Source organism: Taeniopygia guttata, chromosome 2 (genome assembly GCF_048771995.1).
Source record: "Taeniopygia guttata chromosome 2, bTaeGut7.mat, whole genome shotgun sequence".
Classification (NCBI taxonomy): Eukaryota; Metazoa; Chordata; class Aves; order Passeriformes; family Estrildidae; genus Taeniopygia; species Taeniopygia guttata.
The window spans coordinates 43,750,421-43,764,728 of record NC_133026.1 but is presented as its reverse complement, the minus strand read 5'-3'; the positions used below and the strand labels follow the sequence as shown (position 1 = coordinate 43,764,728).

Here is a 14,308-nt window from a genome sequence, read left to right as displayed (position 1 = left end):
AGACAATGCTGCCTGCTGATCATATTGTTCAAATGAGACCGAAGTTGTATAACACCAGCAGTCTACATTTTTAACCATCTGGAGCTTCAGCAACTGCACATATATTTCCACCCCCTCATTTCATTCCCAAAGTCAAGCTATTACTCCATTCAACCAAAGGAAATATTTAAAGTGGATAATTAGGAAATTAGCTAAAGCCACACAAAAATACCCCAATCAGATCCTGCAGGTAAGATCATGTTCAGATCATCTTTCATCTCACTTTCTAGCAAAATCTCACCACTGTGCCTTCTTCTGATATAGTGTATGGTATTTATCAATTTCCCATGTCTGTACACATTTAGAAAGAAGCCAACAGTTTAACTTTGAATCCTACACTGAAATGCATGAAAACAGGCTTTTACAGAACATTGAGAAGTCAAAATCTTTCCCAACTTTTTAATCACTTTGATTTGACAACTCGACAGTCAGCAAGCTTTTCACAGCCATAAACATCCCCAGCTAGTTGCAAAAGAGGATGCTGGCTTTCACTTGTGAAATTTCACTTGAAGTGCTTCTCCCTTCATACTTGCAGGCATTCCCTTGACTTCTCAGCACCGCTGTTGGCACATGAAGTGCCGAAAGACACGTTTTTAAAAAGAATGTTACTTTGCCATTTGCTTTTGCAAAAGCTTGTTTTTAAGCAGTTTAACATCTAACTAAATCTAAGCAATCACCACATGCATGTAAGGAGGAATAAAAAACAAGAGGAAAACAAACAAAAAATAAAAGGTGAAATCACAAATAGAGGTTTAAAATTCACTTCTAGTAACCTAACATGCAATTAATAGCACAGATACAAAAACAAATACACAAGTCACCTTGTACAGATTTTCTATACTGACTTAATTTCTTTTATGAGGATCTTCATTTATAGAGACCTCTTTAGCATAAAATGATGCTATCTCAGCTGCAATTTTACCTTTGCAGACAGATTAGAGTTTAAAAATTCAGTGTGGCCTGCTTCTTGAAAACTGAGTCTCTTGAATTTCTGTAGCTCTCTGTAGTCCATTTACTATTTTCAGTTCTCTTCCTGAAGAGCAAAGAATTGAAGTGTGACCTTTTTACTCACTTTAAATCTGACCTAGAAATGCACAGCTGAAATTTAACAGACTGATCCTTAATCTGAGGACAGGTATGAGATGACCCACTCATTCTGCAGAATGATCAGCCCATGCATGTAAAAGTATAGCCAGGTCTGGTGCTTAGTTTTAGAAGTGGAATTCAGTTCTCTGCTTTGCATGATCCTGGGCTAATCTCAGTGGCCATCTGTATGGGGGGGGTGGGATAAGGGCATTTCCCCACCCCACAGAGCTGATACAAGTCTGTCCTCAAAACTGTGGCTCATTATGGATTGTGAGGAACATGAGGCTAAATAATTAAATACCTAAAAGTCTCCCAGCTTTTCTATTCATTTCTATGGTTGGTGAGACACCAGAAGGAACACTATGACATCCTGTATAGCCAAGTTCCTCCTTTCTTTCTGCCAGTACTGATGGACCCCCTTAGATTAGTCTCATAGCAAATTTATCTTTTTATCAGATTTCACAGTCTGATTTTGCACAGTATACCAGTTTTTTTTCCATACCAGATACTGAGCAAGAGACCATAATCCCAAACTTCCTCCACATAATGGTGAATTCCCCACTCCACTTGACAATATTTAACTGCACCCAAAAGACTTTTCATCCCCACTGTCTACTACCATCCCAAAAGCTACACTATCACTTACTGTTAGAAATTATAATCAAACTTGTCAGGGCCAGATCAAAAAGTAGAGTGAATATTGTACATTCAGTGTCACCAACAGGAACAAAATGCTATCAAAACAACTTTATTTTCCACCTAATCATCAAGAAATAAATGCTGCATCTCACATGCAGCTTGACTAGATGAATAAGTAGCAACAAGTGTTTCGGTGTTCTTTACTAAAGAATACTGAATATTTTTCTTTTAGAAACAAATTGAAAACAAATTTGAAACAATTCCCCATCAAAACCAAAAAAATTCTTTTTACATGTTTCAGTGTGACCTTTTTCATACCATTTTCCTTTTGATGGATTTTGAATATAATATTCTGTGAATAGTGACCAGTGTTAGTAGTAATAGAGGTAAGAACAAACACCTGATTATTAGGTGGCTCTACTCTTACTTCTGTGTCTTAATGTCTGCTTTGGGAGGGCTGACTTGTGAAGCTGACTCCTTCAGGATTTAGCTCATAAAGGATCAGTGACTTCTAGCATGCTCTTGAGTAGCAACAAGGGAAAAACCTGGAGTTGCTAGCTGCTATCTCATCTTTTTACTTCAGGCAGCACTGGGAAACACTGCAAGGCAGAATTTATCACTGGGGACAATGGATCAAGAGGGCTGAAATTAGAAAAGACATTTTGGCTGCTTTCAGTTCAAGTGGAAGTATTATGAAAAAGTGTTCCGAATTATGTCACACGGGGCAAATGTCACTGCAGTTAGTAAGAACTTACTGTGCCAGCAAATGTCAGGACAAATTACACAGCAGGACGGGCAAGCTGTATGTCACATTCACTTCCAAAAGGAAAAGGCTTCCCCTCACTGCCAAGAACCTGCTCCCATTTCCAAGCTGATTTAAATCAAATCGCTCTTATTCAAATCAAAACAGCATAGATGGAGTACTAAAGTGACTCAATGTGCAGCTCTTCGGATCCTTCCCCATTTCCGTGGATGAAAGGCTTTGACTCTCCACCACCTTAAACACCATCAGCTCAAGGCTACAGAGTTGTATATGTAAATGGCTGCCTGCAGGCTCCTGAAGGCACTGCTTACTATGCCAATGAAAAATGTCTCACTGTCCCTACGCTCCTGGGTCATACCCATCTAATCTTTCTTGCCTCTTTGATCATATATTCTTTGCAGAAAGATGCATTTGCAATTTACATGGGACCCAACACGGTATGCAGAACAACTAAGGCCACATCAAGGCCTGGGCATTACTAGAATAGTGGAACATAAAATTCAGTGCATGAGAAAGGAGAAAGACAGGACTAAGTCATTAGCAAAATCTTTATTTCTTAAATTTAAATATAAGGAAGTCTTCAACTGGATTGCAAACTCCTAGCAAAGTGAAGTCATTTTGATTCAGCTATCCTTAGTTTAAAACCAAATGTTTCAATTAAAAATTACCAGTGCTTCAATATGGAGAAAAAACATGTCCTTATGTTCTACAGAGGAAACAAACAAACAAAAAACCCACAACAAAACTAGAGCTACAAAATAGCTGGATGAGTTAAAGAAAATATTTATTCCATTTTTAACTTTTCTAATCTAGGACTTTTCAGAGCTTTTCATGTTTTCATTTTCATGAAATGAATATTAAATGCAACTCACATAGCTTCTTGTAATATTGAAATATCTGTGTTGGGTATAAACCAGAAGGTCATTTGTTCCTTCAGTTTCTAAGCTTTGGTGTTTCAATCATTCCTTAGCCAAAACCAGATAAAAAAAGCCAAAAGGCTATCAAGAATAATGTCCACAAATAAATCACAATTTAAAAGCCCAAGAATTCAAAGTCTGGCTTCAATTTAAGCCACTATTACCTCCAGTTATTTTTTTCTATCCAACAGCTGCAGCCTACCATCAAGGCTATACAACATATACTACATAAACTATACCAAATATACTATACCAATACCAATAGTAGATCATCTCAGGTGCCTTAAAGCAAGGAGTGCACAGCACTGAAGAGCAATGAAGTTTTAGGTGAAGATCAAGATGGTTCACAGAGGTAGCTGAATTGCAAGCTCACATTTCCACACAGCAAGACTGCAGGGACAACAACCTTTGGCAAATGAAAAGTAACAAAGCAACTCTGGGGCTCTAACAACATTTCTGCTGTGAAGCAGCACCAATAAATCCAGTTAACTAAGACATTGCAGAATACTCTGACCCTGTACATTTTTCTTAGCCACGAGTACAAGTTCTTTTCAGATACTCAGATACTCAATTTGTGTGCAACTCTGTCATTGACTGGTGTTCTGAATGGCTGGGCTTGAGCTATGTCTGTGTAAGCACAATTTGCCTCCATGTGTTCAGCCTGTATCCCCAGAATGGCTGCTGCAAGAATGCAAATCCTATTTGGAAGGATTACTTGCCACGCAACAGCCAGAGGCCCTGTCCGTGGCTGGGCTCCCTGCTGTGCCAAGAAGCACAAACTCAGGAAGCTCTGATCCAGAGAAGGACATGATTAAAGCAGGGAAGGTGGCACAGGAAATGGCATTGTCCCTTTACACAGGCAGAACCAAAGCTGCCCCTCCCCACCCATCTGCATACACCTGTGTAAACGTGTTCAAACAAGAAAGCAAAGACCAGCAGGCATTTGTGCTTGTGGGAGCTGGCAACGCCTGGTGGCAATACAGATTCCACTGGGGCACTTGAGTGTGGACACCAGGGGTTACACAACCATCTGGAAGAAGAAATAAAACTCTCTAGAGAAATGTCTGCTACCTAGACCAGATCCCACAGTTTTTTTATGATCCATGTACATTCCTTCCTAACAAGAGTTGTGGAAAATTACTGGAATGTCCCAAGTACTCAAGAGTTTGAATGTGTTTTTCCTTTTAAGTTGTATCTGTTATTGCTTATCTTTGCATTTTCTGAATACTTTATACCTGTCATTTCCTGTTATTTCAGTATGCAAGGGAACCCCCCACCACCACCACCACCACCATATCGGCAGGATGCAGTGCCACAGTCTGTTACATTCCCCACCTAAGGATCTCTTCAATTTTGTTCTTCCACAAAAGAAGGAGACTGGTTATCTCACACTTGTGGAAATGGCAGACTGATAACACTGGTGGTCATATTTCCATACAGAATAGAAGCAATGGCAGAGGGCTGCACAGGATTGTTCCCTTATCATTTAATACTGGCTGGGGAAAATTGAGAAATTAAGTGTTGAACTGACTTGAGCTGAAGGTCTTCTCTTCAGCCTCTCCAGGTTAAAACAGAGACACAGTTGCAGCTGCCTCTTTTTCCAACTGCTTAGCTGCCTGATTTGAGCTCTTGAGTAACACAGAGCTGGTATGGTTTTGAATTTGCTTTGTAGCAAACTTGCTTTGATCCAAATTGTTAAAATATGAAGTCTCACATAGCCACTCTGCAGACACGCAGAACTACATAATCTCAAAAATGAGAAATTTTACTTTAAAACAAGTTCAGTTCATGTATTTCTCAAGTGTATTTCTCACGTGTTTCTACCAGTTTCAAATAGATTTTTGAAAATCTGCATTTTGTACCTTCCTTGAAAACAGCTCAGTAAAGGAAACATTCAGAGTAAGTGAGAGTACACCTGGGCATCAGGAAAAAGATGCCCAGCAAATCTATCAAGCTCTCCACCACCTTTAGCTTAGACCAGTAAATAATCATTTTTACTGGTAGGGGAAAAAAAGGAAAATCAAGCAGTTTTGTAAATAATCTATATAACAAAGTAAAACACTAAAAGTGTACAAAGAAAATGGCACAACTTGCATCTCCAGTCAGAGACGTTTTCTGGCATATACTTTAGAGACTTTTTCTCCTGATTAGCTGCTACCCAGGTTTTAAATCTACTTCAATCTACAGCAATTAATAAGCACATAAAAAAAGGTGCCTTAGGTGAGCAGGAAGATCTTCTATTAGCACATGCTAAAAATAGACAACCTATAGAGCTATCTGAACTGATACTTCATATAATAAAACTTTGAATTTTACAGGCTCTAAGGATCTAAATTTATCATTGGCTTTTGAAACTTTAGGCTTTTTTGGGTATGCATATCATCCATTTATGTTATTAATAACTGGCCACAGTTATTAGCAGTCAGCCACTAGGCTGAATAAGCTTTGGAGAGCACCTCCACTACCATCTTGGGCAGTGCCACAAAAGAGAGCTACGCCACACTGAAGAGACACAACCAGCAGAGAAATCCATTTGTGCCTTACCTTGTAAGGGGAAGAGCAGATGCCTTCAAACATATCTATATCCATACAGTCCATTGGTTCAGATCTTCCTGGTGATCAAAACTCTTCCAGCTTCTTGCTTTCTTATTTTTTAATTTGCCAGCTAGTGCAACCTGTAAATTTACAGAAGTGGGTGTGTTATTCCAAGATGTTTATTCATCTCAATTTATAAGGTATTCAATTTAAATACATGTGGCTCTGTGCCATGTGCCTCCTATTGCTCTCCAGAGCTTTCAGGGTAATGGATTACAGACCACATTGTTTCTGTAGGTTATTGATTTTTGGATGTATAAGTAGAAGACTCTTTAGGATTTCTTTGCAGGCTCAGACTTTCCAGACTGTCATATTCCATATGTGTATATCCTACAGATTTCACAACGTGTTCCTAAATTTATGAAATTCCAACACTTAACAAAAAACATGACACAACTTGCATCTCTGAATTGTCAATTTCTTTGTCAATTTATCTGTTAAAGGCTGATTCTTGTGGAAAGACACTAAATTCAATTTAAATACTAGTTGCAGAATAAGAATGCTATTAATCTGAGAAACTGGAGGATGACAGAATGGCTGAGATTTATATTCAGCAATAAAGGTAATAAAAAAGAATAAACCTTCCCAAAAAGTTACCCTAGCCACTGTTCAATGGATTTTAGGAACAAAATGAATTAGTGGGACAGTAGGAAAATTCAGTCAAATATTTTTTTAGCTACTCAAGGAGTCACAGTGAGATTCCTCAAATGTATCCAGAGCTGCAGTGCCTTTCAGGTATCTAAATTTGGTCATCTGAATCAAAAGGACCTCTGAAAACCAAGCAACAAGTTCTCTGCTTATATAGTTTTCCTCTGTGAAAGCTATGAGGGAGTCACTTATATGTTCTTGACTCCCCACAGCAGATCATTCAGCATAAAGAGTGTTACCTCTGCACCTGACACCCCTCCCCAGTATCTTGATCCCTATATGCACATTTTCATGGTGGATTTTACAAAAAACATATTGCAGTTTTCATGAAAGTTCAATTAAACAACGGAGTGTTTGTTTACTGGCAGACAGGCAGCCCGTGTTAGCTCAAGAGCTGCTTTGCTGGGCTGTATTCAACTACTCAAACAACAGTTTCATTATGAGATTTCACCAGACACCCCTGGCTCCAGCACCATGGCACAGAAAATGGGATGCATATTTGCTGCTTTCCACATTTTGGCTCCTGCTGCCCCAAAGCCATCCCTGCTCTCCACAGAAATTGTTTATGAGTATTTCAAAGGTTAGTATAGCTTTGTGTATATGTAGTTCATAGTATACACATCCTCTGTAGGTTACTCTCCCCCTCCCTTTTTTATTATGGAAAATTGAAACTTAATTCACTTCAGTCAGAATGTCTCAAGATCCTAAATGTTGACACTTTACACTATGTGGACTACTTGTAGCCTTACATCCTGATGTAAATTCTCACCATGAAGGGTGGCACACAAAGCCACCCCATTCCTGCATGTCACACACTGATGGCACATGTTACATCTGGTTTGATTGCTATTCAAACCTGAAACTCGTGATGGAGCCAGAAAAAGCCTTGATCCTGGGATGTGTTTTAAGGGATCTGTGCCTCTGTCTTGATGCAGACAGATCTCAGACCTGAAAGGTCACACACAATTACTCAAGAAGCCTTGATTTTGAATCTCCGAAAAATAACATTACACAACATTTTACTCCCAACAAGTTTTGGGACTTGGTTTCTGTGAAGTAAAAGGTTTGTCCTTCAGGAGCACTGGATAAAATGACAGTCATGACCTTACATGGGGAAAAAATACAGCACACACTCTTGCAAATTAAGCACCACAATGCAAACTGCTAGGAAAAAAACCTGAAAATGCCACACTATGCAGGTTATCTGAACATTTGCAGACTATATTTGTATTCAACTCATGATTTTGGACCTCTCTAATTAGAAGAAATCCACCTTCTTCATGACAGTGGAGCATGTGGAGACCAGCAAGAGGAAGAAGCTTGCATTGCAATTCCACTATATATTACAATTGCTGCACCATGCTTGTGCTGGGATTTTGGCGTAATACTGTGTTACTCTTTCAGAATACAAATCCAACATAATGCCAAATACATTATAAATAAATACTTGTACTTTATACTTATACTTTATTTCACATAAGTAAATCTGGTCTTAGCACATTAAACCCTCCTGCAATTTCAGACCAGTTGGATGGACCAGGGCCTGTAGGTCAGGAGGGGCAACCAGCAAGTCTTTCTGTGATCAGTCTCTATTTCCCTGTAACACCAAGGAGTCCTAAAGCAAGCAGGTGAGTAGCTGCTGTCCTTTGAATAGTGGGTCAAAGAGGAGCTTCACCAAAACATGGACTATGACCACTCGACTTGGCAGAAAGAAGCAGCAGATCAAGAAAAGAGACATCTGAGACACAGGCCTTGTGTCTCAGAGGCATGTGCCTGGATGAAAGTAAAGAGAATTTTGATGGCATTGTTCTAACACATTACCATGGATCACACCTCTGGTGACTTTGAAAAGGAAAACCATATTTTTTGTTTCTTGGGTGACTTTCAATCTTCTCGAAGAAAAAACCAAAAGTACAAAGGGTGGACAGATACTTCTCCACTGACTTTGAGTGACCCATTTACAATGGATGTGCATAATGGACTAATGATAAGTCCAACCTGCAACTACTTCTGAGCTAGGAAAGACTCCCAGTTTGCCTGTGTGATTTCCAAACACCAAGGAATTCTATGCTCCAGTGTATATGTGTTATGAAACACCAGAATCAACCTTATTGCACAACCTCCATTTTACGACCACCATAAAGGACTCCTAAATGCAGTCCTGCACCATCTACTCTAGAGAACTATCACTGCATTAAAATATGAATGCCAGTGATCCTTTAAGTGACCACAGAAGGCTTCTCTCACCTGTGTCTTCCATAACTAAGATATCGTACTGCTGGTCTGTCATAAAAGTATTGTTGTTCCTTTAGGCATCATGATGTTTTACTGAAAGGCCATTCCTGGAAAAGTCTGCTTTAATAGGCTTGATAAGGCAAAGTGAGATACCCAGCCAAACCTTTTATTAAATCACACCAAAACTGCCTGAATTTATGCCATTGCAAAAAGGCTGTTGGAAATTCCTGTCTGCCCTGGAAGCGTATGTACCAACCTCAGAGAAAAAACTCACACATCCTTGTTGATTCATACTAATGTCATTGTTTACAACGACAGGATGCATTAAATCCTGCTTCAATTACCAGGCATAAAAGCACTTGTGGATTGACATGTGGTCTTGCCTCAATAGCACCAGAATGGGGCTGAGGTAAAGCAGCCTGCTGCAACCAGCATAATGTCTCCAGATGCCTGCATTCCTCTGCACACTCCCACTCAGCTCCTACTCTTTTCCCTTTGTCATTTTCTCTTCTTCCCACCTTTCTGTTCAGCCCTCCCTCTCCATTTGTGCTAGCAGAGGTTGGAGGGCAACTGGCTAGCTAAATGAATTTGCAGAGCAAGACCTGGGACTCTCAGTGGACAAGCTGACCACAGACAAGGAGCATGCCCATGTGACAAAGATGGGACAGCAAAGAAGAGAAAGCCAAGCTCTCCTCAGGGGCCCACTGAAAGAACAGGATGAAACAGGCACAACTGAAAACACAAGTAACTGCATTTAAACAGAAGAAAACTCTCACTGTGAGGTTGGTCCAACACACATATGGGTGACCCAGAGAGGCAGTGGAGACTGCCTCAGAGACTGGAGACATTCAAAACTCAGCTGCACACAGTCTTGTGCAACCTGCTCTAGATGTTTTGAGCAAAGGGTTGCCTACACAACCTACAGAGGTCCCTGCAACCTCAGCAGTTCTACAAACCTGTAAACAGAGCCTTGTTCCCAAATTTACTTAACTCTTTTTTAATTTTTTTTTTTTTTAATAGGTTCACCATAGTAAGTTACTGACCTGGCCAAATTAAAAAGTTGATCCTGAACAGTGGTACAAGAATTTCAGTTGAGGTCTCCACATTTCACAGATTGAAGGGACCAATGCAAAAATGACTTTGAAAATGCACCCAGATGTTAGAGATGCTTCTTACTCTAAGAATTGTGCAGCTGCTTTTATGCTTCTCTCAGAAAAAAAGCTCCAGTGGTCACTGCTGCCTGCAGCAAGATCAGTACTCCTACTTTCAGCATTTAATGCATTAGCCACTTGTAAAATTACATTTATGTCTTGCCCTTTATATCATGCTCCCAAATGGTGACTGCCAAGGCAATTTTTAGCAAATCTTTCCCTCAGTCTCCCAGCCCATTGAATAAGACCTGCTTTTCTGACGCAGAAGAATGAAGAGAAAGCATAGATAATTCATTGCCATAGTAAAGAACAAGTTAGACCCTTACCCATATCCAGAGAGTTTTTCAAAGGAAAACTGGCAAGCATGCCAGCTCATACACTTCTTTCAGGGAATGCTATCAGCAAACCAAAGGTCACAATGAGTGTTTCACCTATGGATTACATATATCATCATCAGTGGCAAGGATTACTCAGTACCAAGAAGAGATGTATCATATTCTAGCCCAAAGAGATGTCTAAGTGTTCTGCATAATTAATTTCTTCCATCAGCCAGGAGCAAGAGATAAGTCATTCTTTCCTACACCCATCACTCCTTATTTCAACAGTTACCACACTCCTGTTACTAATGATCTATTGGTAACACCTCTAACCTCACCATTCTGAGTCCTAGTATTTTAAACTAAAAGTCTGAAGAACTTTATTTAGAACAGATTACAAAGCAGATCCAAAGTTATAACCTGGGCTCAGTCCTGTTTCTTTTATAGAACAACTCAGACAAGAGAAGTCAGACAAGAGAGTTGACAATGAATATTTCTCTTTATGGATGTTAAGTTAAAAACTTAACAAAGACTTTCATTCTTCCTCTTTTGTATATTTACTGTGGCCAGCACATGCCTCCAGATGAGTCACACAGTAACTGTGCCTAATGGTTTCCTTGAAATAATTCAGGGAATAACAAGATTTTTGGTTCACTTTCATTTCTATTGATTTTAAGCTTTAAATATCTTCAGTATCATAGTTATAAAATTGCTTCCTATCACTCAAAGGAGATCTGTCGTAGACACCATATTGTCTTTAGTTGAGCTCCACAACACAAATGAGCTTTGGATGCAAAAACTTAGTACCTATTCATAAATAATCATAGGTTGCATATAGTTGTTTAGTAAGCACAGCTAGGCATACCAGTTCATATTTTGCTCAAGCAAGGATGTCATAGAACAAGTCAGGGAAAGTTTTTTACACATATCCACTAACTCTGACAAGAATAAATAATTTGCAAACACATACACTAGAATTTATTCAATTAATTGCCCCTATTTACCTGGCAACCGATTAATCCAGTTTATAGCATGGCCAAAATTTCTGGTCTACCTATAATCCAATGAGCTAGACTGGAGCATGTGTTTGTTGGTTTTCATTGGTGCAACTGAGGTCTGTTGCATGGCCACCGAGAGGTTCAGCTTAGCAGAACTCTTGCTTTGGGGGAGCTGCAGGCCGTGAAGAAATGTAATCTGTGCTGATTCAGCTTATCTGTTAAGGCAAAACTCAGTCCTGGCAAGACCTCCAGTGCAAGGCAGCACCAGAGGAAATGCTACAGCACAAGCACTTAGGAATATTGCCTGCTCTTGCCAGGAGAGGAAAGATTGCCCAGTGTTTTCAAACTTTTAAAGGCAGTGACAACACATAAAATCTCTTTAATGTATGCACAATATTGCAGATATGTCAGCAGTATATTGACATATACATTTTATTAGTAGAAATAAAAGATTTTGTGAATAACCTTGTGTTTTGTCTTATTCTGCACTAGGCTGTTGTAACTGCAGATCATGGGTGCAATCACATAATTGCATCTCTACCATTGTAACACCTATAATTGGCTTCCCTCTTTCTTTAATCTCTCCAGTGGAAAGACAAAAGTTCAAACTATTCCATACCTGGCATTAGTCTAGAGAACATCAGTTTACAAGGGTAGAGCAAATTCCATCAGTTCTAATAGGATTAAAGGTGTTTCTGCAGTTTTCAAATCCTCAGAAGTAACACATTTTTTTAAAAGGAATAACTGGTGTTCACATAGTTGATTAACATGGTCCACCACTATCAGAATAGCTAGTAAGAAATTTAGCAGAATAATTTCACTGCATTTGCAGGAAGTATTACTTTATGATTCTGACTTACAGTAAGCCTGACATATATTAGAGGGGAATAGGTCACACTGGGACAACAGAATAGTAGGCAACAGCCTAGCTTGCATGTGTAGCTTTAGATCTAGGTCTAGTTAAGTTTTTAAGTCTCTAGACTATCTTCAGATACAGGTAGTGTCACTGTTACTACCCTATTATCTATTCCTACAATTTATCTGGTTATAATCACTCTGCAAACATCAGAGTTCACTCTGATGAACTTAAAATAGATTTGAACAGTTGCATCTGTCTTCCAGGGATAGTGATGCAAAGCATTGGCAGAAAATGTTTCTTAAATTTTCTTTTTCTTTTGAATCACATTCCTTAATCTACTGATTTGCACACATTCCCCTCTCCCCCTATCAGCCCCCAAAAATAAAGGCCAAGTGTAAAATGACACTCTCATTCATCAGAAGCACATTCTTATTGCTGATTTACCTTCCCAGGCAGTCAAACGGTCATTTTTAAACACAAAATTGTTGATAGGATAAAGATGAACTGAGTCTACTTGTTTTAATTAGCAGCTTTTTCCACAGCAGCCTCTCCATATAAAGGACTCCCTCCACAGACCTTGAATGCCTGGCTGCTTTCTGCAGTTAAGAGAGGTGAATTTTCACTGATACAGTACATATTTTGTAGTACTGTTGCACAAGGATGGCCATTTATTCATAGAACAGTTCAATTTCCTCCCCAGTTTCTCCCGTATAAGTCTGTTCAATCCTTAATTACTTACCCATAGTTGTTTTATATCTGTTACCAGCATCTATGCAATCTGTGCTTTAAAATATTTTTTCTGAAACAGTCGTCTGGCCCCTCCTACTACATGAGATAAATATGTGAAGGCTATCTCTAGTAAACTGCCTATCACTACTACAACAAGCTTTTTCTGTGGTCACACTTCTAGACATCTTTAAAAAAGAATGCCGTCTTATGTGCAGTGTTCTACTTTAAATATAACATGCAAGGCACAGGCTCATAGTTCATTTTGATAAGGAGCAGTCCCGTGCCTTTGGCTGAATATTACCAATACACATCTCTGCAAACTGGTCGTGACAAGCACCTGGTCGCTCCTGCTTGAAAAACAAAAAAAAAGAAGAAAAAAATCTTCCCTTCTACATGAGATATAATGCTTTTCATGCAATGATAGACACTAATGTCACCTTCCCTCGCAGCTCCCACCCATTCGAAAAGAGTGGGAATAATCCAAACGCTATTTGCACTACGTACCTGCCCCTGAAACTGCTTATTCACATAGAACCGAGCCCACTACGCCGCAGAAGGACAGTTACAACGCAATGCTCCTTCAACTATCGGCGCAAACCACCAGGCTGCCGCCACTTCAGATCATCTCTCGTGAAGCAAGAATGAGAAGACAAACCGCGAAGCGAACGCGTCTCACAGGCGGAGCCCCGTCCCTCTCGCACCGCTCACTCCGGAGCTGGTGCTGCCGAACCGAACCGCGCAGCCCCGCCCGGCGGAGCCCCGGCGAGCAGGAGCCGGCGCCGCTGCCCGCTGCCGCTCACCTCCCCTTGCGCTGCGGAGCGAGCGGCGCTGCTGCTGCTCCTCCTGCTGCTGCTGCTGCTGGTGCTGCTGCTGCCGGGCACCCTCCGCCGCCCGCTGCTGCTGTGGCCGCCGCTGCTGCTGCTGGCCCGGCGGCGGGCGGGGCTCGGCCGGCCCGGCCTCCCCGGGAAGGGTCCCTGGCTGCGGCAGGGCGGGGGAGGCGGCGGCCCCGCCGCGGGGGCGCGGAGCGGCGGCGGGCGAGGCGCGGGCGGCGAATGTCAATGAGGAGCCGCGGCTGCGGCAGCGGCTCTCAGGGATGAGGGGCAGGGTCTTACCGGGGCTGGGAGGGGGCTTAGCCGTGACCGCGCCGAGAGGGAAGCCCGGGGATTAGGGGGGCCGGGCTGGAGAGGTTAAATGTACGGCAGAAGCTGTCGTCAGGAATACGGTGTTACGGTGAAATTACAGGTGGCTGCCACAGCGGTTCGCTCCACACAGTCCCTTCCGCTGCCAGCAGTGGGTTGCTTGACATTCTGGCAGTGTTTTATCACTCATTTA

General features: G+C 40.9%; 1 protein-coding gene across 2 annotated transcripts in view; it reads right to left on the bottom strand.

The window, feature by feature from the left end:
* The window catches only part of TMEM108 (transmembrane protein 108), a 162,894-nt gene extending 148,875 nt beyond the window's left edge, over window positions 1-14,019 (bottom strand). The window contains exons 1-2 of one of the 2 annotated variants that reach the window (XM_030265096.4): window positions 13,481-14,019; window positions 5,989-6,119 (exon numbers count right to left, since the gene is read on the bottom strand). The gene's annotated coding sequence lies outside the window, so the exon portion shown is untranslated. The remainder of the gene's footprint in view (window positions 1-5,988; window positions 6,120-13,480) is intronic. The other variant, XM_012571641.5, reaches the window with a different exon arrangement.
* Window positions 14,020-14,308: the final 289 nt, after the last annotated feature.